Source organism: Phascolarctos cinereus, unplaced genomic scaffold (assembly GCF_003287225.1).
Source record: "Phascolarctos cinereus isolate Bilbo 61053 unplaced genomic scaffold, phaCin_HiC Scaffold_1;HRSCAF=81, whole genome shotgun sequence".
Lineage (NCBI taxonomy): Eukaryota > Metazoa > Chordata > Mammalia > Diprotodontia > Phascolarctidae > Phascolarctos > Phascolarctos cinereus.
In genome coordinates, this window is record NW_027555514.1 from 283,475,002 (window position 1) to 283,502,006 (window position 27,005).

Sequence of the window (27,005 nt, forward strand, 5' to 3'; positions counted from 1 at the left end):
CTCCATCTGTCTTGTATATTGTAGGAGGATGGTGCATCCTTTGTCACTGTGGGTTGGCCTAGCTGGCGCCTTGGGTCTCTTCCAACTCAGAGCGTCTGGGATTCCGGGAAAAATTGCTTTGAGGTTATTAAATAGAACAGAGGTTTCTCTCTCTCTCTTCTCTCTCTCTCTCTCTCTCTCTCTCTCTCTCTCTCTCTCTCTCTCTCTCTCTCTCTGTCTTTCTCTCCTCTCTCCTTCTCTGTCTCTCTGTCTCTGTCTCCTCTCTTTCTGTCTCTCTGTGTCTCTATCTCTGTCTCTCTCTCTCTTTACAACTTCACACTCCTCCACAATTTACAACTGCTTATATCAGCCCCTGACCTTGGTGCTGACCAAACCTCCACGCAGAGGGAGGTCCTGCTGAGGGAGGAGGGAGAGAGGAGTCTGCAGCAGAGAAGGCCATTTGGAGACATTTCCTCCCCTCGGTCTCTGTTACTATTCTTATATTAGCATCTGCCAGGTGTTCATTGACAACCCCAGAATGCCCTTGCATATTGGTTTCCCAATTTCACAGGCGCTCAGATAACGAACGGAGCGACCTGGGCACCATTTCCAGTGTGGCCCAGAAGTAGGAATGGATCAGGGAAGGAGAAGCCCAGAGCTGGGGCAGGGGCTGGGGCTGCCGTGTGGACAGCTGGTAAGAGAGGCTTCCCCAGTCTGTTCCTTCTTCTCCATCACTAGTCCTGACAGCTTGGAGCTCCAACTCTGCCTGTCTCTGCATTGTGTGGAGGCTGCCTCTACTCTGCTCTGTCTGCTCTCTTACCCACTGTCAACAGACCACCTTGGCTAACATCTTATCATTTATTTTAGGTGGGAGGAGTATTTTCATCAGCTTACTCAGTTGGCCCCACCCTTAGCCCTACATTTCCACTCTCCCTCAGCCACACAGGGAGATGATCACACCCTGACCTCACTGTCACCCAAAACCGCTCGTTCTCCATTTGCTTTACATGCATTTTGTGTTAACAGATCTGTGCACATATTACTTCTCCAAAGCAGAATCTCAGTTCTTTGAGGCACTGGATCTGTTTATTTCTGTCAATGCCTAGAACATAATAGGTGCTGAATAAATGCCTGATCAGTGAAGGGCTGTAGTGTATGATCAAGACCTCTGGAATCCCTTTTATGACCACAACCACCCATCCCCTCTGCCTCCCCCCTCCTAAGCCTATTCTTCACAAAACTGTTCTTTCTATTGTTTGTCACACATGCCCTTCCATTCCCCATCTTGCTACATGCTGCCCCAATGTCTGGAATGTCCCCACCCCTCACTTTCACCTCTTAGACTAACTTCCTCCAAAGCTCTCCTTGAACACCTTCCTAATACATGAAGGTTTTACTGATTCCACCCCTTCACATACCACAGAGATGGTGATTGTTTCCTGTCAGTCACATCCAACTTTTTGTGACTCCATTTGGGTGATTTTTTGGGAAAGATTCTGGAGTGGTTTGCGGTTTTCTTCTCCAGCTCATTTTACAGATGAGGAAACTGAGACAAACAGGGGAAGTGACTTGTCCAAGGTCACACAGCTAGTAAGTGTCTGAGGCCAGATTTGAACTCAAGTCTTCCTGACTCTATCCACTATGCCACCTACTTGCCCCACACACAGAGAGCCTTCCCCCAAAATAGATACATGTTGTCTTTCCTGATTGAATGTAAGTTTCCTGAGGACAGGAGCTATTTCTTTTTTTGACTCTGTATTCCTAGTGCAAGCCCAAGGCTGGCATATGCTAAGTGTTTAGTAGATCCTTGTTGACTGAATGCTTGATTGATGGATCTCCAACCACTCTACCCTTCTCTGTTCTTGCAGTCCGTGACCTCCACTCAGGCCTCACTTTCCTCTCTTCACAGCTCTTACTGTCCAGTTAATCAGCGTCCTCCACATATCAGCCTTGACCCTGGGACCTCCCTTGCCCAACCCCTAGCGCAGGTTCACTCCTCCCCTCCAGATTTGCCATTCCGTCTTGCATAATGTTGAATGTAACTGGAGGGAGTCCTTAGGTCCCCTACAAATACATGTTGTATAATCTCCTCTAGGCCTTCCCTGCTTTACAGAAATACTTTTCTTTTGCCCTGATTGACCCTCGTGCTCCCCGCAGTGGTTACTCCAAATTTCCTCCTTTCCCCTCAAATCTTCCTTGCCCCCTTCACCCTCCTTCTTGGTAAAAGAACCTTGCCTCCTCTCTGACAAAGGTCAATCAATCACGACCATCTTGTGAGGTCATTTTTCTCCCCACCCCCACCCCTAAAATCCTCTACAGATTCTCCTTTATTGTTTGTCACCCTGAGGATGGGGAGACCTTTCACCTAGCCAAGGTCAATTCTTCTCCTCATGACCTCATTCCCACCTTCTCCTATTTCCTCTGAGAGCAGAGCTTCTTAAGCTCTGTGTCCCGGGTGCCTAGGGCAGTTTGGCGACCCTTTTCAGAAGAATGTTTTTCATTGTGTAAAATAATATACATAGGAAGTTTTAAAAATCTATTGAATTATATAAATCGAGTTATCAAAATATTAGTTGGATTGAAATAAATTTGAATTGAATTATCAAATTTTTTTTTAAAAAAACACAAATTCATGTATTCCCTGAAGTCTGTCCATGGACTTTTCTGTGCACCTCTGTCTTAGACTTCATCCCTTCAGTGAGAGGGTCCCTGAGGCTCCTTCTGCTAGAAACCTCTGATCCGATGATCTCTCTCATTCAGCTTCAATATCTCCTTAACTATCAGCTCATTTCTCGCTGTCTGAAAACATACCCATGTCCTATACAGCCTTAAATCCTCCTGTGACCTTGGAGGTTCCACGAGCTGTCATCCTCTCTCTTTCCTCCATATCACAGACGGATTTCTAGTAAAAGTTTCCAGTACGTGTGGAATCCTCTCCTAGGCTCCCCTCACTTCTCAGCCCCTCAGATTTGCCTTCCGCCCATGCCCCCACGACTCTCTCCAGGATTACCAGCGATCTCTAAGTTGTGAGAGACACGGGCTCCTTTCTTAGCCCCATCTTCCTTGACCCTCCTTCAGCTCTTGACCCTGATGGCTGCCCCCTCCTCCATAAGAGCATGCAGATTCCTGTCCTCCTCCTGCCCTTCTCTGCCTCTTTCTCAGGAGGACCTGTGAAGGACCTGGCAATCCGCTGACTGTGGTTCCACTGAGAGCCTCTGCCTAAGCCAAGACTCCCTTTCCTGAGCAACACTCCTTTTCCATCCAGCCACCCATCTATGCAAGTCATCTCTATCTGGTGTCCCTATCCCACTCTACCCTACCCTTCCTTATTCCCTCTAGAACCTTGTTCTGTTATAAACAAACTACCCTTAGATCACATTGGATTGCTACTCACGGCCTGGACTGTTATTTTGTATTTGATAATCCACCTGGTCAATGTAAACTCCCTGAAGGCAGGGACTACCTCAGTTTTGTCTTTGTGTAAAGTGGATGCTCTGCTCTTACTCTGTCAGGCCTGTTACATCTCATCTCCCTTCCCAAAGGGTCCTCTAGAACCCTGAGGAGTTTGGGAAGCCTAGCTATCTCCCTGGGCTCAAACCAATTGTTTTCTCCCAATTTTAGGGGCACGAGACTAGCACCCCAGTTTCATTTAGCCACTGTATATCAGATTAGCTTTTATGAATGGATATGCACAGAAGTAGGTAACAAGAACAAACACGCAAATGCTTCCCCAGTGCTTCCAAGTCATAATCCTCTTTCCCCCACCCCCATGCCAGCTCTCTGGGGAAGGGCTGGGGCACTGATCAGGGCTCACAATTTAGCTCAGTTCCTACATAGTCCCACCAAGTTCAAGTCCAAAGCCCAGCTGGGGTAGCATCCCCAGACTCATGCTCTTCAGGGAGTTGCTGTTGGGCCGACTGCAACACCCAGCCTGGATTCCTGGGCTCCCAGATGACTGTGGCTCAAGAGTCTGGGCCAGAACTGAGATTCCTCCACTCCTTGCCCCTGGAATAGAAGAGAAAGATCAAAAAGGCTGAACACCCAGGTCTGTTTCTCAGAGCCACTGGCCTGAGGTGAGAGGAAACAGTCTCTTTCCCTGGGCCATCATCCAGTTCATGCTCCATTATCATGGATGCCCCCCACACCAAGATCTGTGCTGGGCCCCTTTTTCTCCTCTCTCTAAAGGCTCTTTTTTGGGGGGGTGGCTAGACAATGGGGTTGACTTGCCCAGGGTCACACAGCTAGTAAGTGTTATGTGTCTGAAGCCAGATTTGAACTCAGGTCCTCCTGAATCCAGGGCCAGTGCTCTATCCACTTCACCACCTAGATGCCCCCTATAAAGTCTCTCTCTTGGAGATCTCAGCAGCTCCCACACTTTAGTTGTCACCATTGTCCAAATGGCAACAGGTAAAGCACAATAGGCTTGGAGTCTAGGGGCCAGGGTTCAAACCCCACATCTTTCACTTACTCCATGTGAGACCTTGGCCAAATACTCAACTTCTCTGGGTCTCAGATTCCTCATCTGTAAAATGACAACTGCCAGCTCTACACCTATGATCCCAAGACTCACAGATCTATATACTCAGCTCTCAGCTCTCCTGACCTCCAATCCTGCATCCACAACTGCCCATCAGATCTTTACATATGGATGTTCCATAGATGTCTCAAGCTCCTCACATCTGGAGCAGACCTCATTATCTTCTCCCTCTCTTCCTAACTTCTTTATTTCTGTCCAGGATACCATTATCTTTCCAGGCACGCCTGGGACAACCTCTAAGTTTTCCTTGCTCCTTCTGTCTCTCTTACTCCGCCCTGCATCCAACCAAATGTCTAGTGTGGTCAAGTATTTCTCCCCCACATCTCTCCCATCTGTCTCCTTTTCACTCACACAGCCAACGCTCTAGTTCCTGGATCTGATCTTCATCACTTATCATTCAACTCATCACAATCCTTTTCCTGCTTCCTGTATCTCCCCTCTGTAATCTATCCTCAACACATTTCTCAAAAAGAAGTGTCTGAAGGCACGTCTGACCATGATGTCACTTCCACATGACTCCCTGTTGCCTTTAGGATAAAATATAGTCTTTTCATCCGGCATTGAGATCTGCCTGTAGCCTGCCCTTCCCAATTTATTTCCCATTTCTCCCCTGTTCCCACTCCACATTACAGCCATGTTGGGCCCCCTCACTGCTCTCCAAACCAGGCACTCTATGTCTTCTTTGCCATCTCCTCACCCCATATCTTCACACTGGCTCCCCCTGGCTCTGCCTCAGCGGTGCCTCTTAGAATCCCTAGGTCCCTGCAAACTCAGCTTAGAGGCTATTCCTTCCATGAAGCCTTCATTTATCCCTTTGTTTGTTAATGGGTTGTACTTCCTTAGACTATCTTGGACTTATTTGTTTATCTTTCACTATAATGCAATAATAATAATAATAATAATAATAGCTAACATTTTCCTAGCACTTTACCCATATTTTTTCATTTGGCCCTCACAACAACCCTATGGGGTAGATACTATTATTATTATTATTATTATTATTATTACAATATTATTATATTATTATTATTTAATAGATGAGGAAATTGAGACGTGAAGTGACTTGCCCAAGGTGACTTGTGCAGCTATTGAGCACCTCAGACAGAATTTGAACTCAGTCTTCCTGTCTCCAAGTTCAACATGTTCTCCCTTACGCCATCCAGCTTTCTCTAGGTAAGTTCTTTGAGGCCATGGACTATATTTTGGGTTTGGTTTTTTGTGTTTTTTTTTTGTCTTCATATCCTCAGTACTTAACAAAAAACCTTGAACATAGTAAGGCCTTACTATAGACTTCTTTGAAAAATAAACCGGGGGGGGCAGCTAGGTGGCGCTAGTGGATAGAGCACCGGCCCTAGATTCAGGAGGACCTGAGTTCAAATCCAACCTCAGACACATAACATGTACTAGCAGTGTGACCCTGGGCAAGTCACTTATCCGCATTGCCTAAATAAAAAAAAAAGAGAAGAAAAGAGAAGAAAAATAAACCTGGGTTTATAGAGGAACAAGAAAGGAGGAGGTTGGGGTGCACTGAGCACAGAGAGGGGACTGTGTCAAACATCTGTCTGGATTGAAGTTGTTTGTTTGAGCCTGCCTACCCACTATCTCCATTTTCTGAAGTCTTTCGTGTTCTGTACCCTTTGGTTGGGACCTTGATGGCCTGTCTCCACTGCCTCCTTGCTGCAACACCAGAAAGGAGACTGCTATCAGATGCACCTGGGTGGTAATCTCCCCCTCCCCCCTTGTTGAGGGGCTGAGCTACTCCATTGTGCAGACGTTGGGAGCCCATCCCTACCTCACCCAGATAGGATGAGTGATGGAGAACCAGGTATGCTAAGTCTAAGGGCAGACTCCACAGGACCAGCATTGGGGCGATTTGGAATCTGCATACTTAGGTTCAAATGCTTACTCGACAACTTGTTTTCTGTGCGGTGTTGGATGAGGAATTTCCCCTCCGTGGGCCTTTATGAAATGAGGGAGGTGAGACTCAATGGTGTCTGAGGTCTCTTCCAGCTCTGAGACTCTGAGCCCATGTTCTGTCCTTGTGTGCTCACCCTCTGGCTTAAAAAACCATCAAACCCAAGGTTCTGGCTTCCTCGCTAGTGTTCTTGATTGGCCTTATTCCCGGCCCGGCTGTCTCGTGTTAGGCCCCGGGCCTTCCTTGTGGGTGTTAAAACATGCTGTAATAGATGGCTGCTGCTTTGTGCCTGTCTGGCCTGCCTGACCTCTTTTGTGACAACCTCTTTTAAGTCCCCCAACTGCAATGGCAGCTGGAGACAGGAAGGCTGTGAAAGAATGAGCTGCATTGGCATTACAAAGTCTTGGAGGCAAGCACGGAGGCTGGTGAATAGGCCTTGTGATGAACGAGCCTTGTGAGCCCCTGCAAAGCCTTCAGATCACAGAATGTCAGCACTGGAAGGAAGCCACTGGGAGGAAGAGGAAAAAGCCCTAGCTCTGAATTAGGAGACATGATTCAGATCCCAGCTCTTCTCTTTAACAAGATGTGGGAAGTGACTCGACCTCTCTGGGCTTCAGCCTTGCTCCTCTATAAAAAAGGGGAGGGCTATTAGATGGTTCCCAAAATCCTTTCTGGCTCTAAAGCTTGCGATCTTTCAAGACCACCCCACCCTTATTAGCTGGGGAAATCCGGAGAAGGGTCATGGCTTACCCCAGGTCACCAACTTGCAATCTTTGTCAGGGAAACTGTGACGAGAACCCACAGCTTTTGTCTCCTGCTCTTTTCATTGGACCCTGCTATCTTTTTTAGGAAGAGCCATGCAGGGTCTGGTAAACTTTTCCCGCAGGTTAATTTTTTCAAGGACAGTCTTCTCTTCTCCCGGCCAAATGCCCCCCCATATCTCCAATTGTTCTCCATATGGCACAGTCTTTGGCCTCCCTCACCAACCTGGCTACCCTCTAGACATTTTCCAACTTGGCCATATCCTTCCTAAAGTCTGGCCCCCAGCCCTGAACATAATACTTCAGGTAGGTTCTGACCAGGGCAGAGGACAGAAAGACTGTCACCGCCTCTACCCTATATAGATCCTCTTCCTCGCCTTCCTCAGCCTAGATTTTTGCCCTATTAAGCATTCATTGTGAACCCAGGAATCATCATCTACATTTGTCTCAAATAAATTTCATCTTATTCAGTTTGTCCTACTGAGATTTTTTTGGGGGAGGAGGGATCCTTATTTTTCACTTGGACACAGGAATATTCCTCCCGGCTTTGGGTGACCATCTCTCAAATAAACACGGTTATGATGGGAACCTTCATATTCAGGAGAAACTCTGTAAAGACTTAACCTAGCAGAACAAAAGGGGGGGACAGGGGGTTTATTTGAACCAAGTTACAGTTCAACACTGGCAGCAAGCAAACCAAACCACATAAAGTGAGCTGCACACCCACCTCCCAGAAGCATCGAGCCGATGAGTTCCTGTGTGGTTAGCATGCAATTGCCTGGCTAACAGGCGGTACTCCCAAGGAGGTGGGACGGGTGCACACATGTGTTTGGAGGAGGGTGGGGTAAGTCTGGGCCCCACCATACTCATCAGTAGGGGTGCAGACTCACTAGCTAGCTTTCAGTTCATGCTCAGCTCAAGGAGAAAGCAAGGTGGCATGGAGTCCTGAAATACAGGGCATTGTAACAGTGGCCGCCATCCTCTTTCTCTGTGCAAAGGTGGACTACGGGAACCAAGCCTGGAAGTAGAGTCAGCCTCAGCTGCCCAGAAAAGGTATGTCATCACAGATACATTAGCAAGCTGTGTCATTATTATTTCACTGGGCTATACTTACCTTGCTCTGCTTAGACTCAGAGAACAGGACCTAGAACAGTGAGTGAAAGTTACAGGAAGGCAATTTGAGGTTTGGTGTCAGTGGAAACCTTCCTAAAAATTAGGATTGTCCAAAACCAGAATGTGCTGTCTCGGGAGGTAGTGAGCTTCCTGTCCTTCCAGGTCTGCAAGCCAAGGGTGCATGACTATTTGGCGGGGGACAATCGAGATTTCTCTGGGGAGATGGATCACAGTAGAGTGCTGCAGTGGTCCCTTCTAACTCTGAAATTTGGTGGTCCTTGGATTGGATCCTCTGATGGCATTCAATAACTTTACAGCTTGCATGCCTTCCTTGCAAGTCACGACTCATTAAAACGAACCCCAAAGGGCGGTTTAAATTCTTCTGTCTTACCAAACCACGGTTACACCCATTATCCCTTCAGCTTGGCAGGTCAGTGGGCTTTGCAGAGAGTTATGTTTACTGGCATGATGTTCATTGGAATGTGATCGCTAAGGAAGGTCTCCTCGAAGAAGGTTTAGTTGTCCAAAATGAACTCTGAGAAAGGTTCCTTATGAGTGAGATCATGGAACAGGGAGTCCCGGGAATTGGAGCCGCAGATTCTGGGTTTTAGTTGTGTTTGTCTTGGACCAGTGACTTCACCTCTGTTTTCTCATCTATAAAATGGGAGAAATGAGAATTCTACCACCTATCCCACAGGATTACTGTAGGGTGCAAATGAGATAGCGTCTGTAAAATGCATCACAAATAAAATGTCATTTCAATGCCAGGTATTATTATCTAGTGGGATCTGCATCCATACTCCAAAGTGCCATTTGAGTCTCTGTGCTAAAACTTACCCCAGGTTTCTAGGCATGTCTGATAGCCTGATAGCACCCTCATTTTGCTGTCTCTGTGTGCCTCAGTACAAAGGCTACAACTCTGGCTTTCAAGTCAGGACACCCAGCTTCCACCAGTCCCCTCTCTCATGCTTACTCCTTGCATGACCCTGGGTAAGTCATTTCATTTCACTGGGCCTGTTAAATGAAGTAGATTAGACGGCCTCCAAAGTCCCCTCTAGCTCTAGAGTTACGACCCTATGTAGCGGGTAAGTCACTTTCCCTCGTTCTAGGTCTCAGTTTCCCCACTTGTAAAATGAGGAAGTTGAGCTAGATGTCTTCTCAAATTCTCCATCTAGGAGCCTCTGACTTGAGGGGAACATGGAAAGCTCATTCCTGTCCCCCTCACCCCCACCCCGGCAGAATTTAATCCAACAGTGGGAAGGAGGAGGATCTTTGCATCCCCTGGGCTTGCTTTAGAACAGGTGCTTCATAAGTGCTTGTTGGCCTGGATTAAATGGAATCGAAGTACTTGGGGAAATCGTCAGACATAGGAGAGATTCGATCGACGTTCGATTTCTTCTGCTTGGTCCCATAAAGCAGGGGAGTGAGGAGGAAGTTACAAAAAGGTCAGTCTAGGCTGGAAGGCAGGAAAGATTCCCTGACAAATGGAGCTGTCCAAATGGGGAGCCGCTGCCTTCGGAAGTTGGCGTTAGAAGGCTTGAAGCCCCAAACCAGTGGCCGCTTGTCAGATGCGAGCCCGCTTGTGCTGTTGAAGAGGCTCCCAACGCTGAAATTCAGCCAGTCTGTGATCTAGGTCTGGGTCCCGGCTCTGCTGCTACTATCTGTGCGACCAAGTCACACAAGTCCCTTTATCTCTTAATTTCCTCACCTACAAAACAGCGGAGTTGGACCAGATGACCTCCAACGTTCTTCCTGGCTCCGGATCTGTCAATACCGTTGCCGCCGCGTCGTGGTCTCCAATACCACCTTTGTTTAGAATTCCAGCGCTCGTTTCATCAGTGTCGTATGTCTCCCCCACCCCCACCCAGCAGAAAGTCAGCTCCCTAAAGTCAGAGCTGTTTTCCTGTGTGTTGTTGTTGTTGTCTCTGTATCCCCCATGCCTAGCACAGCACCTTGCAGATAACAAGCACTTAATAAATAAATAAAAAATGCTTGTTGAGCTGGATTCACGAGGATCCCAGTTTTTACTCCTTGCCTCTAGGTGAGGGGGTTAGACAAGGAGATCTCAAAGATTCTTTCCATCTCCGGTAGCTACGCCTGAAACATTTCAGCTGAAATCAAATAATGCTCATGTTCAGGAAACCCTAAGAGCAAGATTAACATCCCAGATCCCACCTTAGGATCAGAGGACCCTAGCAGCTTGAGAGCTGGCAGGGACCTCAGAGGCCCATCATCTCCAACCCATTCCTTTTACTACTGAGGAAAGCTGAGGCCCAGGAAGGTGGAGGAACTTACCCAAGGTGACCCAGGAAACAAAGGTCCTCTCCTCCCCTTGCCATTTACATTTTCTATGTGTCAATGTGCAACCCTGTGCTAAAGTTACTCCATTTCTCTAGGCCAGCCTAGCTTGGGAAAACAAGTTGAGGAAATGAGCATTCTTCATCCTCCTTGCTCCTTCTCTTCCTGATAACTGGCTTTAAATAAATATCCTGAAGATGTCGTTGACTTTTTTTTTTAATTCTGCTTGCACACTTGACATTAAGTCCTTTATGACCAGATCATGCAAGTAAATGTGTGTGAAGGAATGTGCACACATAAAGTAAAATCAGAAGATGATATCAGCACAGTATAATGGAAAGCAACCTGTACTTAGAGACTAAAGTTGTGGGTTCAAATGCTTTCTCTGCCATTTATGGGTGTGACCTTAGCTGAATCACTTAACCTCATGAGACCCAGTGTCTTCATCTTTCAATCTTTAAATGGAGGGATGTTCGATGAGATGGCCTCTGTGGTTTCTTCCTGCTGTAGATCTGTGATACTATAGTTATCAGTTAATTAATTTCTCTAAGCCTTAGTTTCCCCATCTGTAAAATGATTAGGAAATCGAGATGGCCTCTGAGGTGATTTCTAGCTCTAAATCTATGATGATAAGTTCCATTTTCAGCCTACCCATGTGGAAGACCAAGGAGAATTTAAGCAAGCTGTGTCAAAAGGCCCTAAAAGTTACTGTCAGGCCTCTACTGTTTGGGTTCAAATATCCTTCCTGTGTGATGCAGCCCCTCTGGGCCTGGGTTTTGTCCTCCGTTGGAGGAGAGGGTTGCACCTTCCAGCCTTAGGTCCATAATGCTGTCTTCCACACCATTGTCACTGTCACCCCATACTACTTACTGGCTATGTGACCTCAGGCAAGTTGCTTAACTTCTCTATGCCTCAGTTTCCTCCTCTGTAAAACAAAGGGGTAGGCCTCTAAGGCTCCTCCCAGCTTAGATCTACAGTCCTGTCCTCAAATGAACTGAAAGGATATGGATTCTCTGGAGGCAGAGGGCTAGATCATGACATGTGCTCACGGCCCCCCCAGGACAGCAACCCTTAGACTCAGTGAAGTCTTTTAACCCTTTACACTTTTAAGTTCCTCACACGCCACTCCTGGTTCTCTGGTTAGCATCTGCCTCAGCGACCATAAAAGGGCAAGGAAGCAAGTACATTTCACGGAAGTACATCTCCACTTTAAATAACCCCAATAGACATCCAGTCAAACTCTTTTTATCAAGAAAGGAAGGGAATAAGTACCTGCTATGTGCCAGGCACTATGCTAAGCTATTATTCCCATTTCACAGTTGAGGAAATGAAGTCAAGTGACTTGCCCAGGTCACACATTAGTATCTGAGGCCAGATTTGAACTCTGGTCTTCCTATTCCAGGCCTGGAGCTCTATCCCCTGAACCACCAGGTATCTCTAAGGAAAACTGAGATCCAGAGAGGCTACATAACTTACCCAAAGTCAGAAAGGGAGCAAGCATCAGAGGTAGATTGTGAACCCAGGTCCTGCCTATGGAACCATAGATTTCCCAAATGTATACATGAGATGGGGAGACTCCCCTTCACATTAAAAAAATCAATCAGTCAATTAACAAGCATTTGTCAAAAACCTTCTGTGTGTCAAGTGCTAGGATCTGGAGGTTCAAAGACAAAAATGGAATGTGCTCTGCCTGCAAGAAGCTTATGTTCACCTGGCAGGAGAGAGGAGAGGAAGAAACAAGCTAGCATGTACCTAGATAAGTAAGCACAAATTCATTCAACAGCGTTTATGCTAGGCACTGTGCTAAGAAGTAAGACTACAAAGACAAAAAAGAGAGAGTCCCTACCCTCAGGGAGCCTACCAGGAAGACAACTTGCACTTGGGCACTTACCTAAGTATGTAAAAAAAATATGGAAAGTGTGGTGTCCTGGAAAGAGGATGAAACTTGGCTTGGGGAGACGGAGGTCATATCCCAATGCCAACGTCTCCTGGCTGTGTGAGTTCCTTAACCTTTCTGAGCTTCAGCCTATAAAGGGAGATGGTGATGCTTGTTTACAGGGTTGCTGGGGGTAGAGAAAGTTTTAACTGCTGCAGATAGGGGAGCCATGATGAGCGTGCTGGGGCAGGGGAAGGGGAGGAAATGAATAACTCTTGACATAACACTTGCTAGTGTCACACCTGGGCAGCTGCGTGGCGCAGTGGATAGAGCCCCAGGCCTGGAGTCAGGAAGACTCATTTCATGACTTCAAATCCGGCCTCAGATACTGTTGCGTGACCCTGGGCAGGTCACTTCACCCTGTTTGCCTCAGTTTCCTCATCTGTAAAATGAGCTGGAGAAGGAAAAGGCAAACGACTCTAGTATCTCTGCCAAGAAAACCCCACATGGGGTCGCGAAGAGTCGACATGACTGAAAAATGACTGAACGAGTACCAGACACAGTACTAAGAGCTGTACAAACATTGTCTCATTTATACCCAAATTACTGTTGTTGGACTGGGTTCTTAGCAGCCCCCAGGACAGAAAGTGGACAGGTGAGGTGGGAAAGGCTCTGGTGAGAATAACCTGTTTTTTTCTTTGCTTGTGGGTGACAACCTGTAAATTTATCAACGAAGGAAGCTTCCCTTTGATGAAACTCTCTCCACCAATACAGATCAACAACCTGGTTGAGGCTTAAAGAGAGGATGAGGGCTACTGGCTACTGAACTAGCTTCAGTCAGGATGAGCGGAGTTCAAATCCTACCTCTGAACCACACTGCCCCAGGGACCCCAGGCACTCAGTCCTTCAGGGTGGCCCAGGCAATCTCTCAGGCTGCATTGTATTTATTCTCCCCAGGTTTGATATGTCTCCATCCTCCCCCAAACCACAATAATCCAATGCATCTGTGACTTCATAGATGAGGGTCTTCCTTCCAGCAGGAAACTCAGCATGTTACTCTGGATAAAGCCTTAAGGTTGGAAGCAGAGGGTGTAGGGTTCTAATGCTAGCTCTACTCCTTACTACTGTGTGACCTCAGGCAAGTCATTTCCCTCTTCTGTAAAATGTGGCTGCTGATGGTGCTTCTAGCTCTAGAGCTATGAACTAGATAGTGTCTTTCTGCAAGTCATTCCACTGTTCTAAGCCTTAGTTTCCTCATCTGTAAAATGAGGATGTTGGATATTTGACGGCCTCTGAGGGCCCTTTCCAGGACCAGATCTAGAGCCTGATCCCACCAGGCCACCCCATTTGGGAGTTTTCTCAGTTTGCCATAGGCAGGCCATCCATCATTCACACTGCGTGAAAACAAAAGGAGCTGGTGACCACCCACCCATCATCCATCTTTTACTGCATCTCCCCAACAAGAGGACCCAGGAGTTCTATCTGCTTTAAAATGTTGTCAGCCAAGAGAAAGGAGGCGGCAGATGGGCCCTGGACCTCTGCTGCTAAGACAATAACCTTTTGAATATCATCAACACTTTCGGTCTTAATGAAAATCCTTTTCTCTGCCTTAATTACTCCGAGTCTACTTGGCTGATATATTGGGAGAATAAATGAGTTTACCCATGTGAAGCAAAGCATCCCAGCACAAAAATTCATCACGAGGCTGCAACGTCGTGTCCTTGTTAATTCATTCATTCACTCGTTTTCTCTGCCACGCAACGATGGTTTATTCCCAGACTCGCCAAAATTCACCCACTTTCCAGCCTCTGGCATCTCTTTGCTTCCCTGACCTTCAGAAGAGCTGAATGGGATCCAATCTCCCTCTTTATTCCCAGAGAACATAACCTGCTCAGGGAAGCATCATTGCCATTGGGAAGTAGAATTCATCCTGACCGGCAGCAGGTCCCGAGCTAGGGGATAAACACATTATAAACACGTGGAACCCTTCATCCCCAGGTAGGGTAGCTCAGTGGAAAGAAAGACCTGGGATCCGCCGACTAGATTTCCAGACTAGTGACCCTCTCAGTACCTCGAGGCAACTCTCCAAGACTAGAAATGGCGCTGCAAGCACCAATCTGCTTTGGTGGAGGGAATTTACTCACCAGGAATTCCCATGAAAGTGCCAATGAAAGCCCAAGTTTAGCCAACACATACACACTGATTGATTGATAAATGATAGCTTGATCAATAGATAGATGGTAGAAAGATGTGTGAGTGTATCACTTACTTGCAGATATAGAGGACCGTAGAGGTCATACAGTACAATCTCATATACCACTAAGATAACTGAGGCTCAAGACAGTGACTTGCCTAAGGCCACATAGGTATTATGGCAGAACTGGGATTTGAACCCAGGTCCTCTGTCTCTAAGCCAGCAGCCCAGCTACTGCAGATCAGTGATATCTCCCTCCCGGGGTTGGGAGAGCTCCTTAAATCTTCAGGCTTGGCCTCTAAAAAAGCCTCCCCCTGGGATTTCTCTCATAGAAGGCTCCTCTTCAGATCAGCATCTTGTGCTGGCCCCAGCTCAGAAGCCTCTGTTGAAGGATCGGAAGCATTAGGACAGGGGTCTCATAAGTGTCCGCCCTGTCCAAAACACGGGCCCCCCAAACCAAAAATGAAGCACATCCCCAAAGGCCTGGCTTCGCTTTCTCTTTGCACAGCTCTTGAAAGCAAGAATGTTTTCCTCTGTTCACAGTGCATTATTCTGCAAGCTTGCAGGAATCACCATCAAACTGGAAGTAGATCTTTTAAAAATTCGGTTCCATGGGCAGAAATTTGTTACAAGCCCTCTATAAGCAGACACTCGTTGTTATAAAAGTAGACAATGCTCTGGGGCTGATCTGGAGGAGTTCACGAGGGAGCTGCCAATAAACGTGTGCACAGGGAAGATACAGAGAAGAGATAAGGACAAGAGAAGAGAGGAGACAGTGGCAGAGGAGAGGGACGCAGGAAGAGGTAGAAGACATGGGAAGAGAGGTCAATTTTTCGGGGTCCGGGTGAATCAGGAAAGCTTCAGGAAGAAGGTAGTTTGAAAGGCAGGCGTCAAAGGAAGGGAAGGTCTTGCAACAGACAGAAAGGGGTGGGAGATGAGGAAAGTCCCCCAGATATCAAGGTGAACGAATACAGTGGGGGTAGGATGAGAAGGGGATGGTTTGGGTAATGGGAGGGGGGGAAATAAATCAACAAGCATTTATTAGGCACCTACTATGTACCAGGCAGTATGCTAACTTCTAGGGATATGGAGATGGAAGAGAAACAGATCTGCTTTCAAGAAGTTTACATTCTAGGAGGGGAGGCAACATAAACACGTAGAAATATATGCAAAATACATATAATATAAGCAAAATTTCTAAACCACATGTGACTATATTACATAAATGCATGTGTTATACATCATATATGTAATATATCATATGTGTATATATTTTACATATCTAGTATAGAAATATAGTCTATCATATATATTTTGTTTGTATGTAATATACCACATGTGTCATATATAATATACAATATATACAAGCTATTATATATGTGTTATGCATTTTATATCTAGTATAGAAATACAGTATATCATGTATATTTCTATTGTTTATATATGAGCATACATACATATGTGTTACAGAAGATACAATATGTGCCGTGTGTTATGTGTTACATACAACAGGCATTTTATATCTAGTATAGAAATACAGTCTATAGTATATGTTTATGTTGTGCGTGCAGGTAAGCAGGAAGAGCATTTGGGAGACTGAAAAAATAATCTAGGCAAGAGAGACGGGAGCTGAGCAAGGCTGGTTATGATGGGAGAAGTGAAAAGTGGACAAAAGTAAGAGCACGGAGTTAGAATCAGGGGAATTGAAAATATTTAAATAAAAATGCAAATTTAAAATACAAGATCTGAGACAGAGCTGGAGAAGGGATCTGCATGTCACAATCTCCTAATTTTACAAGGGGGAAACTGAGGCCCAGAGTGGTTGTCGCCTCCCTAAGGTCACACAAAGAATAAGAGCTGGAATTTGAACTCAGGCCTTAGCATCGGGGTGCGGGGGGAGGGAGGAGGGGAAGAGACTGGAAAGGTCCTCAGAGATCGTCTCGATCCCACCTCCTCATTTTATAGAAAAGGAAACTGAGATCAGAAAAGCTGAGCGACTCACCCAAGGTCCCCCTGGCAGTAAGCACCAGACCTTGAACTCCGAGCCTCTGGCTCCTGGGCTCTGATCTTTCCACGGGTCCATCTGGACCTCTGACTCCAAGTCTCCCCTTCTTTCAACTGCACCAAGTTGTCTCCGCTTTCATTCATACTTTTGCAAATATATATGTGCATATACATATATATATATTATACATACTACATGTATGTACATATATGTTTGTGTGCATGTTATATGTAATAGCTAGGAAAATCGCAAAGGCAATAGTTTTATAGAATTCTGGAGGAAAAAGGACTTGAGATATTATCTAGTCTAATCCTCTCATTTTACAAATGGGAAAACTGAGGCCCAGAAGAGAGGAAATGACTTGCCCAATGGCACGCGGCAGGTCAGTGACAAACACTAGCAACTGGGCTCCCCAAGTCACAATCCTCGTGCTTTTTCCATTAGATGAGTGGATAAATCTATCCAGTTTAAAAAAAAAAAGGTAACACATATGAAAATAATAATAACATAGCTAGTATTCACGTAGGTTTACAAAATGCTGTACGAATATAATTTCATTTGATCCTCACGACTACCTAGGAGGCAAGTGCTATTATTATTACCTCCACTTGACAGATGAGGAAACTGAGGAAGAAAGAGTGAATTGCCTAGGGTCATTCAGCTGGTAAGTGTCCAAGGCAGGATTTGAACTCAGGGCTTACCTGACTTCAGGCCAGGGATCTATCTACTAAGCCACCAAGCAGCTATTCGAAGGAATGATTGCACTCTTAAATTCTATTCCACCTTTGATCAGCAGCAGCAGAAGCAACATTTGCTGAGCGCCTAGCATGTATGTGACCATTGGGTGCCCATAGTGACAAGTGACCTTGACCTGGGTTGAGACCAGAAACTGAGCCAAAAACCTGGACTGGGAAGTGAGCCAAGGGAGAATGAATGCTGAGGTTCTGGGGAGCTTTGTCCCAGGCCATCTGCCATGGGCTGCCATACTCTGGATTCAAATTCCATATGACTGGGCCCGGCTGGGTGTGTCACACAGCAGGATCCAGCCTCCCTCCGCAGTCAGCTCTCATCAGCTCCTTTATCAGGTTTATGAGTCTGGCCTCTCAGACAGGAGGATGCAGTAGGAGCGACTTTAAACATAATGCTATAAAATGGAAAATGCAGAAGAATTACAGGACGAGGAAGAGATAACCCAGAATAGCAGAAGTAGGAGAGTTATCGGGCCTTCCTCAAAGCCTCTGGGCACAAGAGGATAGTCTGATGTGGCGAGGGGGCCAATGGGGGAAAGCCCGCTCATTTTCCAGGAACTTTCAGAGGTCACATAGACCACTGGGAACTGTCAGAAACAGAGAGTGGACCATTGCAGGAAGGGTTGGACGTGGGAATCCTGGCTGAGCCATTTATGACCTCTGTGACCTTGGGCAGACCCCTCCGTTTCCCAAATGTCCCAGATCCATCTTCTGTAAGGTGCTGGGACCGGACCAGACGTCCAGCTAGGGTCCCCTCCAGCTGGTCAACCCATGACTCCAATGAATCCATTTCCCGGGGACAAGGAATGGGTCTTCATTCCCACCAGTGGAGTAGACGCCCAACATATTTTGAGCTATGATCACATAGATCTGATGCGTCAGGCCGTGTCCTCTGAAATATTGCAACTGCATTAAACAGCGGCGGGCCTGCTGGATTTGGGAACCCTGGGCTGCATTGGGCTCTGACACAGTGCCTTTTGTGCTCCTGGGGTGAAGCCTCTTCATGCCTCTATAGAATGAGGATGATAAAACTTCGATAGTAATCAATCCAATCACCATTACCAAAAAGATAACAACTAGATAATGTGGTTATTAATTATAATAATACATGGAAACTGGAATTTCTAGAGCAGTCGATTTGTAGAGTGCTTTCCAAACAGCATCTCATTTGATTCTAGCCATGGCCCTATGAGGTGGTTGTTATCATTGTCCCCATTCTACAGATGAGGAAACTGAGGCACACAATGATCAAGTAGCTTTCCCAGGGTCACACACCGGTGTCTGAGGCAGGATTTGAACTCAGCTCTTCCTGATTCCATCTGCTACTTCACAGGGTTGTGAGGAAAGTGCTTTGTAAAACTTTAAGTACTGCAAACATATCACCTGTGCTTATTGCTGCTGTTAATTATTACGGCTGGCTCCTATAATTGATGCTTTATCTCCCACCTCCTTGCCTTTGCACGCCCCCCACTCGTGTCTAGAATACACCGCTTCCTCACGTCTGCCTCGTAGAATCCCCGCCTCCCTTCAAAGAGCAGCTGTTGCGCAGCCTTGTATAAAAGGCCTCTGGTTGTACAAGAGTTCCCTCTGATACCTGCTTTGTATAAGATTTTGCATAATAAGCATTACAAATACGTTGTGCGTATAAGCCTCTTGAAGGCAAGAATTGTTTCATGGGGTGGGAACGTCATATGGACTTTGCGGACAGTTCATGCTTAATAAACGTTCATTGAGTTGAATGACCAGACTAGAAGGTTAATAAGACGGTGCTTTCTCAGGGCCTACCCAGAGGGCCAGCCTGGTTACTCTCCTGCCTCACCAAGCACTTTCCTGGTTTAAGCAGACAGAGAAATCTCTTGAATGTGACTCCCCAGGAGAGCTAAAAAGTAATGAGAAAGAAAGCACCATCCGTCCCACTTTGCTTGTCCCGCACGCCGGCCTCCTGAAATTGGTTCTGCCTCCCTTCCCCCAGTGAAAAGCCTGCCTAATTGATCGAATTGGTCATAAATCATCTTTTCCCTTTATTGCAGTGCCCCCCCAACTCCCCCTCAAGCTTTGCTGGCTTAATGGGACAATGCAAGGATGGCTGATGGTCTTTCTTTTTTATCGGGGACTTTGTATGGAAATGTCAGCAGTGGAAAGCTCAGCACTCCACAGGCGTTCAGTATATAATAAGGAGATGCCTCCCATCTCTAATATGCTTTTTGTAAAAAAAGAAAAGAAAAGAAATCTTTCAAAGAACAAAAAGGAAAACACTTGAACAGAAGAGCAGAAGGATAAAAGGTATTAATTTTGTAATTTGAATTTTATTGTTGCTTTTACAGCTACAATCCACCTAGGCCTAGGGGGTTGCACAAAGAAGGTAGGATGGCCATAGCTCTGGGTCAATCCTTGAGGGTAGGGGTGCTTTTGTTTTTGTCTTAATACCCTAGTGCCTGACCCAGTGCCTGGCACACAGTAGGTGCTTAATAAATGTTTATTAATTGTTGAGTGAACAGATCCGATTCACAGCTAATGCTGCTGCCATTCACTCAGGTTTTTTTCAATCGCATCCAAATCCCTGCAACCCCATTTGGGGTTTTCTTGGTGAAGATACTGGAGTGGTCTGCCATTTCACTCTCCAGCTCATTTTGGACCTTAGAGATCATCTTACCCTGGGGGTCTGTGAGCTTGGATGGGGGAAAATGGCATTGTTATTTTGACTAACTTCTAACGGAAACTGAGCGTTTCCTTCATTTATTTACCAACACGATTCTAGGAAGGGAGGGCTCTGGCGGCTTTAACAGCCTGATTGCCGTATGGGTCCAGGACACGGTAGGAGGTTAAAAACCCCTGATCTGGTCCAACCTCTTAATTTTACAAAGAAGGAAACCAAGGCCCAGAGAGGGCATCGTATTCTCAATCTAGAGCTGAGGCGGTCGGTTTTTGTCCTTCGTTCTCGAAGAGGACCGAAACAACAACCTGTGCTAGAGCCAAGGTGCCGTGCGTCTGCCTGTGGCTGATCAGACCAATATGAGCTCAGAATGCTCTACCACCTGTCCGGCACACATAGTCCACGTGAATATCCGGGTTGGATTCTCTAAAATTGTGCATCTCGTGTTTCTTTTGAGCTATTCAGTTCTGGTTTGCTCATAGAGCAATCACCTTCTCTGACGTGGGCCCACCATGCTGGGCGGTCCTGTAGCAATGTCTCCCATGTCACACAACCAGTTCCCAAGTTCTTAAGAGCCATAGGGGCCCTCTGAGGATACCTAGACCAGCCCTCTCAGGAGACCTGAGGTTTAATCAGGTACTGCTGCTAATTAGCTGTGTGACCATGTGTAAGTCACTTCCCCTCTGGAATAGATGGCCTCCAAGTGGAGGTCACCTGATGAAAAGTCATCAGGACCAAATCCCAAAGAAATCAGAGAAGTCCATCTAAAGCTGCTCCAGGGACTTGGAAAAGTGTCTCTTTCTGGTGCGGGTGCCAAGATATGGTTGGTGCTCCACAGAGCAGGGTAGGCCGGTCATGGTGTTTTTTTTTCTTTTGTTTCGAGGGTTTTTCTTTTCGGCCTAGATTTCATCACTCGGAAAACTACACTTAGAAACTTTCTCTACCAAAGCAGATCAGCAGCATTCTGGTAACTGGTAACTTCTGAGAGTGCCCTGGGGCACTGAGAGGTTAAGTTCAGTTAAAAGAGCTTGGGGACTTGACTCGAGCCCAGGTCTTCCAAGCTCCAAGGCAGGCTCCCCAGCCACTGTGGCAAGCTGCTTCTGACTTTGCTAGATCTGGAGGGGCCTTGTAGTCCAACCCTTCATTTTACATGTGGAGAAACTGAGGCCCAGAAAAGTGATCTGCCCAAATCACACAGAGAGGAAACCTCAGAGCTGGGATTCAAATTCAGGTCTTCTTACCAAATTCAGTGTTCAGATGTTCATGTCCGTTCATTTATTTAACAAGCATTTATTAAGCACCTATAGTTTGCTAGGCGTTGTACAAGTCCAGTATTTGATGAGCTCAGATCAAGTGCCCAATTCATGTAATAAATCTCAAATCCCAATTCCCTTCTCAGAACCCTGTATATACCACTCAGATAGATACCTCCTTCCTTCCTTTCTTTTTTATTTCTTTCTCTTTCTTCCCTTCTCTTTTATTTCCTTCTCTCCCTTCCTTTCTCTTTCTTTTTTCTTCCTTTCTCTCTTCCTCCTTTTCTTTTTCTTTCACTTCTTCTTTCTTTCTTTTTTCCTTCCTTCCTTTATTTTTTCTCCCTTCTTTTAATCTTTCTTCCTTTTTTCTTTCTTCCTTCCTTTTTATTTCCACCTTTCTCTCTTCCTTCTCTTTCTTTCTTTTTCTTTCTTCCTCCTTCCTTCCTTTATTTCTCCCTTTCTTCCTTCTTTCCTCCTTTCCTTCCTTCCTCTCTACCTCTTTTCTTTCATCTTTTCTTTCTCTATTTCTTTCTCTCTTCTTTCTTTTTCCCTCCCTTCCTTTCTTCCTTTCTCTTTTTTCTCTTCAGTGCTGAATGACTCACCCAAGCTTTGCACTGACAAACACATCCTGGACTTTTATTTTTCCCCCAGATCATTCCACGTCTAATGTGAAAATAATCAGTGCAATCAGCCTTATGTTGGGGGCCTGAACAGCTGCCTTCTTTGGCAGAGGTGACTCTTTCTGAAGGACACACCTAATTTTTTCTAATTTTTTCCATCTAATTTTTTCGTTATTAAAAGTCAGCCTCATTAATGTCATGGAAATGTGCTAGAGGCCCTTCTGATGCGGCACCCAAGCTAGAGAAGTCCTGAGAGTCAAGCCATGGGCTGGGCTGGCTTCTTTTATTCCTACGGCATTTGGAGGGATTTGGTTTTAACAACAGCGTTAACAACAGCTGCTGTGTTATAGAGGATAAGACGCTGGACCTGGAGTTAGGAAGATTTGGGTTTGAATCCTGCTTCAGATCCTTACTAGCTGTGTGACACTGGGAAAGTCACTCAACCCCTAGCTCAGATTCCTTATCTGTAAAATAAGGCCAAGTTGAACTCGTCGGCCTCTGAGTTCCCTTATGACTCTAATCTATGAATGAACAAACGAACAAATGAACAAACAAATGATTGAATGAATGAAAAAAAGCATTGATTAAGTGCCTACTGTGTGCCCAGCACTGTGATCCTATGAAATCAGTAGGGCTTTAAGATTTGCTCCACACCTGACCTAGTCTCTCATCTGAGCCTTACAAGGGCTCAGTTTAAATGGGCTATGCTGAAGTCCATCGGCACCCAGAGGAGGCAGCCACGGCTCAGAGGGTGAACTGGATTTCCCCAAGTCGCACGGCTGTTTGTCACTGGAGGCTAAAGTTGAACCCAGACCTTCCTGGCCTCCTTGAGCACCCAATCCACTGAATGGAGGTCATTTACCTAAGGTCCCATGAAGAGTTAATTCCTGTGATGGGGCTGGAACCCCAGCTCTGTAGGATCTACTCTCTTATCTAGTCTTGAAGATTTTAATGTGTTGCAGATTGATTTTTAAGTGCCTGCCATAAGCATTATTGAGCATACACAAATTTTCTTCCTTCCAATAAATAACCAAGAAACCTCTTTCTATTAATGCGCTTTTTTTCTATCACTATCAGTTGGGGATATAGTGTCCCCCTCCAAGCTCACCCCACCCAGTGAACCCTCCTCTGTGACAAAGAGGCATAGTTGAACAGAGCTAGCCAATGCAGTGACCCCAGCTGACATTGCACGCCACATCCTGCACCCGGAGCCTCCCACCTCTCCAAGGAAAGGAGGGAGGTATATTTTCCTCATCTTTTGGGGGGTCGGTTGCACATTGTCATCGTATGGTAGCAGTTTCCTCTGTCTCTGTGCTCTTCTCACTTACATTATCATAGTCATTGAGAAGCAAACATGTTCAGCTGTCCTTTTAAAGCAGAGGTATTTCACCTCTGTCAGATCTCGCCTGCATTTTACAACAGTTTGATAAGAGGAATGGGCCCCAGTTTACACTCCACAGGTCAGCCCAAGTCCAGCAGCCTTGCCCAGATCACAGCACACCCCTGGCCTCTCTCTGTCCCCACCCCCTCCTTTCTTTCCCACTTCTTTGTCTGATCTCCATCGGGGCCATCAGCCACAGCAGCCTCACAGCGGCTCCACTTAGGCAGGCAAGCAATCTTTCCTGGGCTTTCATAGACGATGGGAACAAATTGGGAAGCCTGTGTATCGGGTCTTTTCGCTCTTTCAATTGTCCAACTGAATTTCAGGCCCAGAAAATGGGACTTGGGCTACTCTTTTACGGGGGCACAGGGTGGTGGCTGTTTTCTGGGTCAGCTTAGCGGGCTGTGCAGAGGCTCATGGTCCAATGGCCAGAGCAGCAGAGCGTGAGCTCGCTGTCCTTCTCTCAGCAGCTCTGGGCCCTAGCCCCTCCTCTGGGCTTTACTCCAATAGTTCCATCTTCTATTTTCCTGCAGAGAGGACTGTGTGAAGAGCAAAGACATTACATACAAAAAAGCTTTAAAATTATATAATAGTAGAGTTAGAACGGGGAGGAAGGGGACCTCAGAGGTCACTGATTCTAACCCCCTGCCCCCATTTTACAGAGGAAAAACCTGAGGCCCAGAGAGGGGAAATACTCAAGGTCACAAGGTAATGACAGGGTTGAGGTTTGAACCCAGATCCTCTGATTCTGGAGTCAGTGCTCTTTCCATTGTACAGTGGGGCATTGTTTTAGAAAAGCACCGTACTAGACTCGTGCCCACTTTCTCATCTCCTTCACATGTAGGAGAACAATTTGACAGTAGAAAGAGCATTGCATTTGAAATCAGAGGATTTGGGGTCATTACTAACCGTACGATCTTAGACAAGTCATTTAACTTCTCTGGGACTCAGTTTCTTCAGCTGTAACATAGGGAAGTTAGGTTGAATGCCCTCCAAGGCCCCTTCTAACTCTAAGGGCTGCCTGGCTCATACAAGTGGTATGTGTCGGTGGGACTCGACCCCAGATCTTCCTGACTCCTGGGCTCTCCAAAGACAAAATAACAACAAAGTATTTTGAAACCTAAGGGGCAGAGCTCAGACAAGCAAGGGAGGTGGTAAACTCCAAAGACTGTGTTGGAGGCAGCATCTGAGCCAGGTGGCACAGTAAATAGAGCACCAGGTCTACGGTCAGGAAGACTCCTCTCCCTGAGTTCAAATACAGCCTCAGACATTACTAGGCAAGTCTCTTAACTCTGCCTCAGTTTCCTCATCTGTAAAATGAGCTGGAGAAGGAAAAGGCAAACCATTCCAATATCTTTGCCAAGAAAAGAAGACATGACTGAAAATGACTGACCAGCAAAAAAAAAAAAATCTGTGCCTTGAAGGGAGCTGGGGTTCCAAGAGAGGGAGGTAAAGAGGCAGAGATGGGGGACAGCCGGGGCGATGGAACGGAAGAGGAAGATAGAGTATCACAGACGAGGGAACAGCAAGGAGGCCGGCCTGCTTGGGTAACGTGAAATCAGTCCACGGTGACAAAAGGGAAGAGCACCCTTTTGAAATGGTTCCTGGTGGCCTAGAATTTTAGCCTGAAGTCCCTGTGTGCTGAGCCTCCTGCAGAGAGGAGATGAGAACGTGGCCAGCCGGCTTGTGACAGACACTCATTAGGGCAGGCCAGCTGAGAGGCGCTCTGCCCCCAGAGCCTCTTTCCAGCCCCGGCCTTCCTCCCACCTCCGCCTTGTTTTCTCCTCCCATCTTCCCAGACCCGCTGGTGTCCACTGGCCCTGAGAAATGCTTGCCTGTCCCACTTTTGGTTCAGAGGACGAAGGCCTTGGTAACGCTGCAGAAACAGTCACTTTGGTGATGACTGCTGGCCCTCTGCGCTGGCCAGACTTGGCTGCCGGCTTCCCTCCGGAGCTGTCCCAAATCTCGGCGCGCCCCCTCCTCATCTCCACCTTACAGAATCCCTTGCAACCACAGCTCACGACTGGCCTTCTCCCTGCAGTAATTAGAACTCTGCCTCTCTTGAAACGATTTCGCAGGTACTCTGTTTGTACGGCTCTGTGGCCATGCTAGGTGCCCCCACCAGTAGAATGGAAGCTTGCTGAGGGAGGTCTCATTTCTATCTCTATATCCCTGGCACCTAGCACAGTGCTTGGCACACAGAAGGTACTTGAAAAGCGCTTGTTCGACTAAATTGAACTTACCCTACCTCAACTTTCCTATCTGTAAAATAGGGATGAAAATGTTTGCCATCACTTCCTTTACAAGGACGAATTAATGACCCTGAGATCCTCAGGAGGACAAGACCATCCATAAAAATGCAGGTGGAGAGGGGGAAAATCATTTCTCCACCAGCAGATTTTTTAAGAGAACTAAATTTGGACCCTTTTAATTTTAAGTCAGAGGATTTGGGGTCATTACTAACTGTATGATCTTATACAAGTCACTTAACTTCTCTGTGACTCAGTTTCCTCAACTGTAACATAGGGAGGTTAGGTTTAATGCCCTCTAAGGCCCCTTCTGACTCTGAGAGCTGCCTCAAGAGCAAACTCCATCACCGTTGTAAGAACAAGCCCAGCCTCTTGAAGATGGAGCCTGCTTCTCTAATCTGGTTGTAGTAAGATTCACGTGGTAGACTCATGAGGCACATCACATTTCTGTTTATCTCGGAATGAATTATTTATCATTTCTGTGAGCCAGATAAGGAGAGGCATCTGTTTCCTCGCAAGTCCTCAGACTGCCATGCCTGAAAAACAGAATATGCTCAGCTAGTTGGCCAAGGAGCAGTGTGGTATAGTGGGAAGAGCCCCGAATTTGGAATTAAGAAGATCTGAGTTTGAATCTGAGCTCCATATTTATTCTAACTGTTTGGCTGCCGGGGGAAAGTCATTTAGCACCTTGAAGCCTCAGTTTCCTCACCTATAAAATGGAGTTTATAATAGGATGAGGCTCAACTAAGTCGCTGCACAAAAGGTATATTGCAGACCTTAAAAATGCTGCCTACATGTCATCTGGGGAATGAAAGAATGAAAAAGCATTTATTTCTTGCTTACTACGTGCCAAGCATCCTGCTAAGCACTGGGAACCTAAACAAAGCAGGCAGTGTTTGCTGCTAAGACACTCACATTCCAACAGGGAGATGCAATGTATTTGGGAGGATGCGGCCGCAGGGCACATGGCAAGGCCCAGTGGTCCTTAGTGATCCAAGGTCATTTCAAATATCTGGAAATAATTTGTAATCCAAGAAATGTAGCTTAACGGAAACTCTGCATCCATCTCTAACAGTCTCACTCTCCCACCACGGCCATCAACTAGGAGAATTTATATTACGTATTATTATATGTTATGTAATAGTATATATAATGTATTATTATTTATTATAATATTGCTGTATATTATGTATTATTATGAGATATCACATTACAACATTATACGTTATATAATATATAATATAATATATATTGCACATAGTTGACGTTTAAAAAGTATGTAAGTGAATAAATGAATTCAGAATACATGCTGGGCATTGTAAAAATCATTTTTTACTCTGAAAAATAATTAGCAAAAATCTTCTGGTCTCAGGATGAATCAGAAATCTCACACAGACCTCTTGGCTTTAGGACTATCGTCAT

The 27,005-nt window shown here is 46.1% G+C and overlaps 1 protein-coding gene and 1 long non-coding RNA gene across 4 annotated transcripts in view; one reads left to right on the forward strand and one right to left on the reverse strand.

Moving 5' to 3' along the window:
• Positions 1-3,721: 3,721 nt before the first annotated feature.
• On the reverse strand, positions 3,722-10,203 carry LOC110205812 (uncharacterized). The gene is made up of 3 exons (XR_002323705.2): positions 10,014-10,203; positions 8,307-8,959; positions 3,722-3,984 (listed from the first exon to the last, which is right to left on the reverse strand). It is a non-coding gene; the product is annotated as an uncharacterized LOC110205812 (long non-coding RNA).
• The window catches only part of GRAP2 (GRB2 related adaptor protein 2), an 89,351-nt gene continuing 70,379 nt past the window's right edge, over positions 8,034-27,005 (forward strand). The window contains exon 1 of one of the 3 annotated variants that reach the window (XM_020982667.2): positions 8,034-8,245. The gene's annotated coding sequence lies outside the window, so the exon portion shown is untranslated. The remainder of the gene's footprint in view (positions 8,246-27,005) is intronic. The other 2 variants (XM_020982666.2, XM_020982669.2) reach the window with 2 other exon arrangements.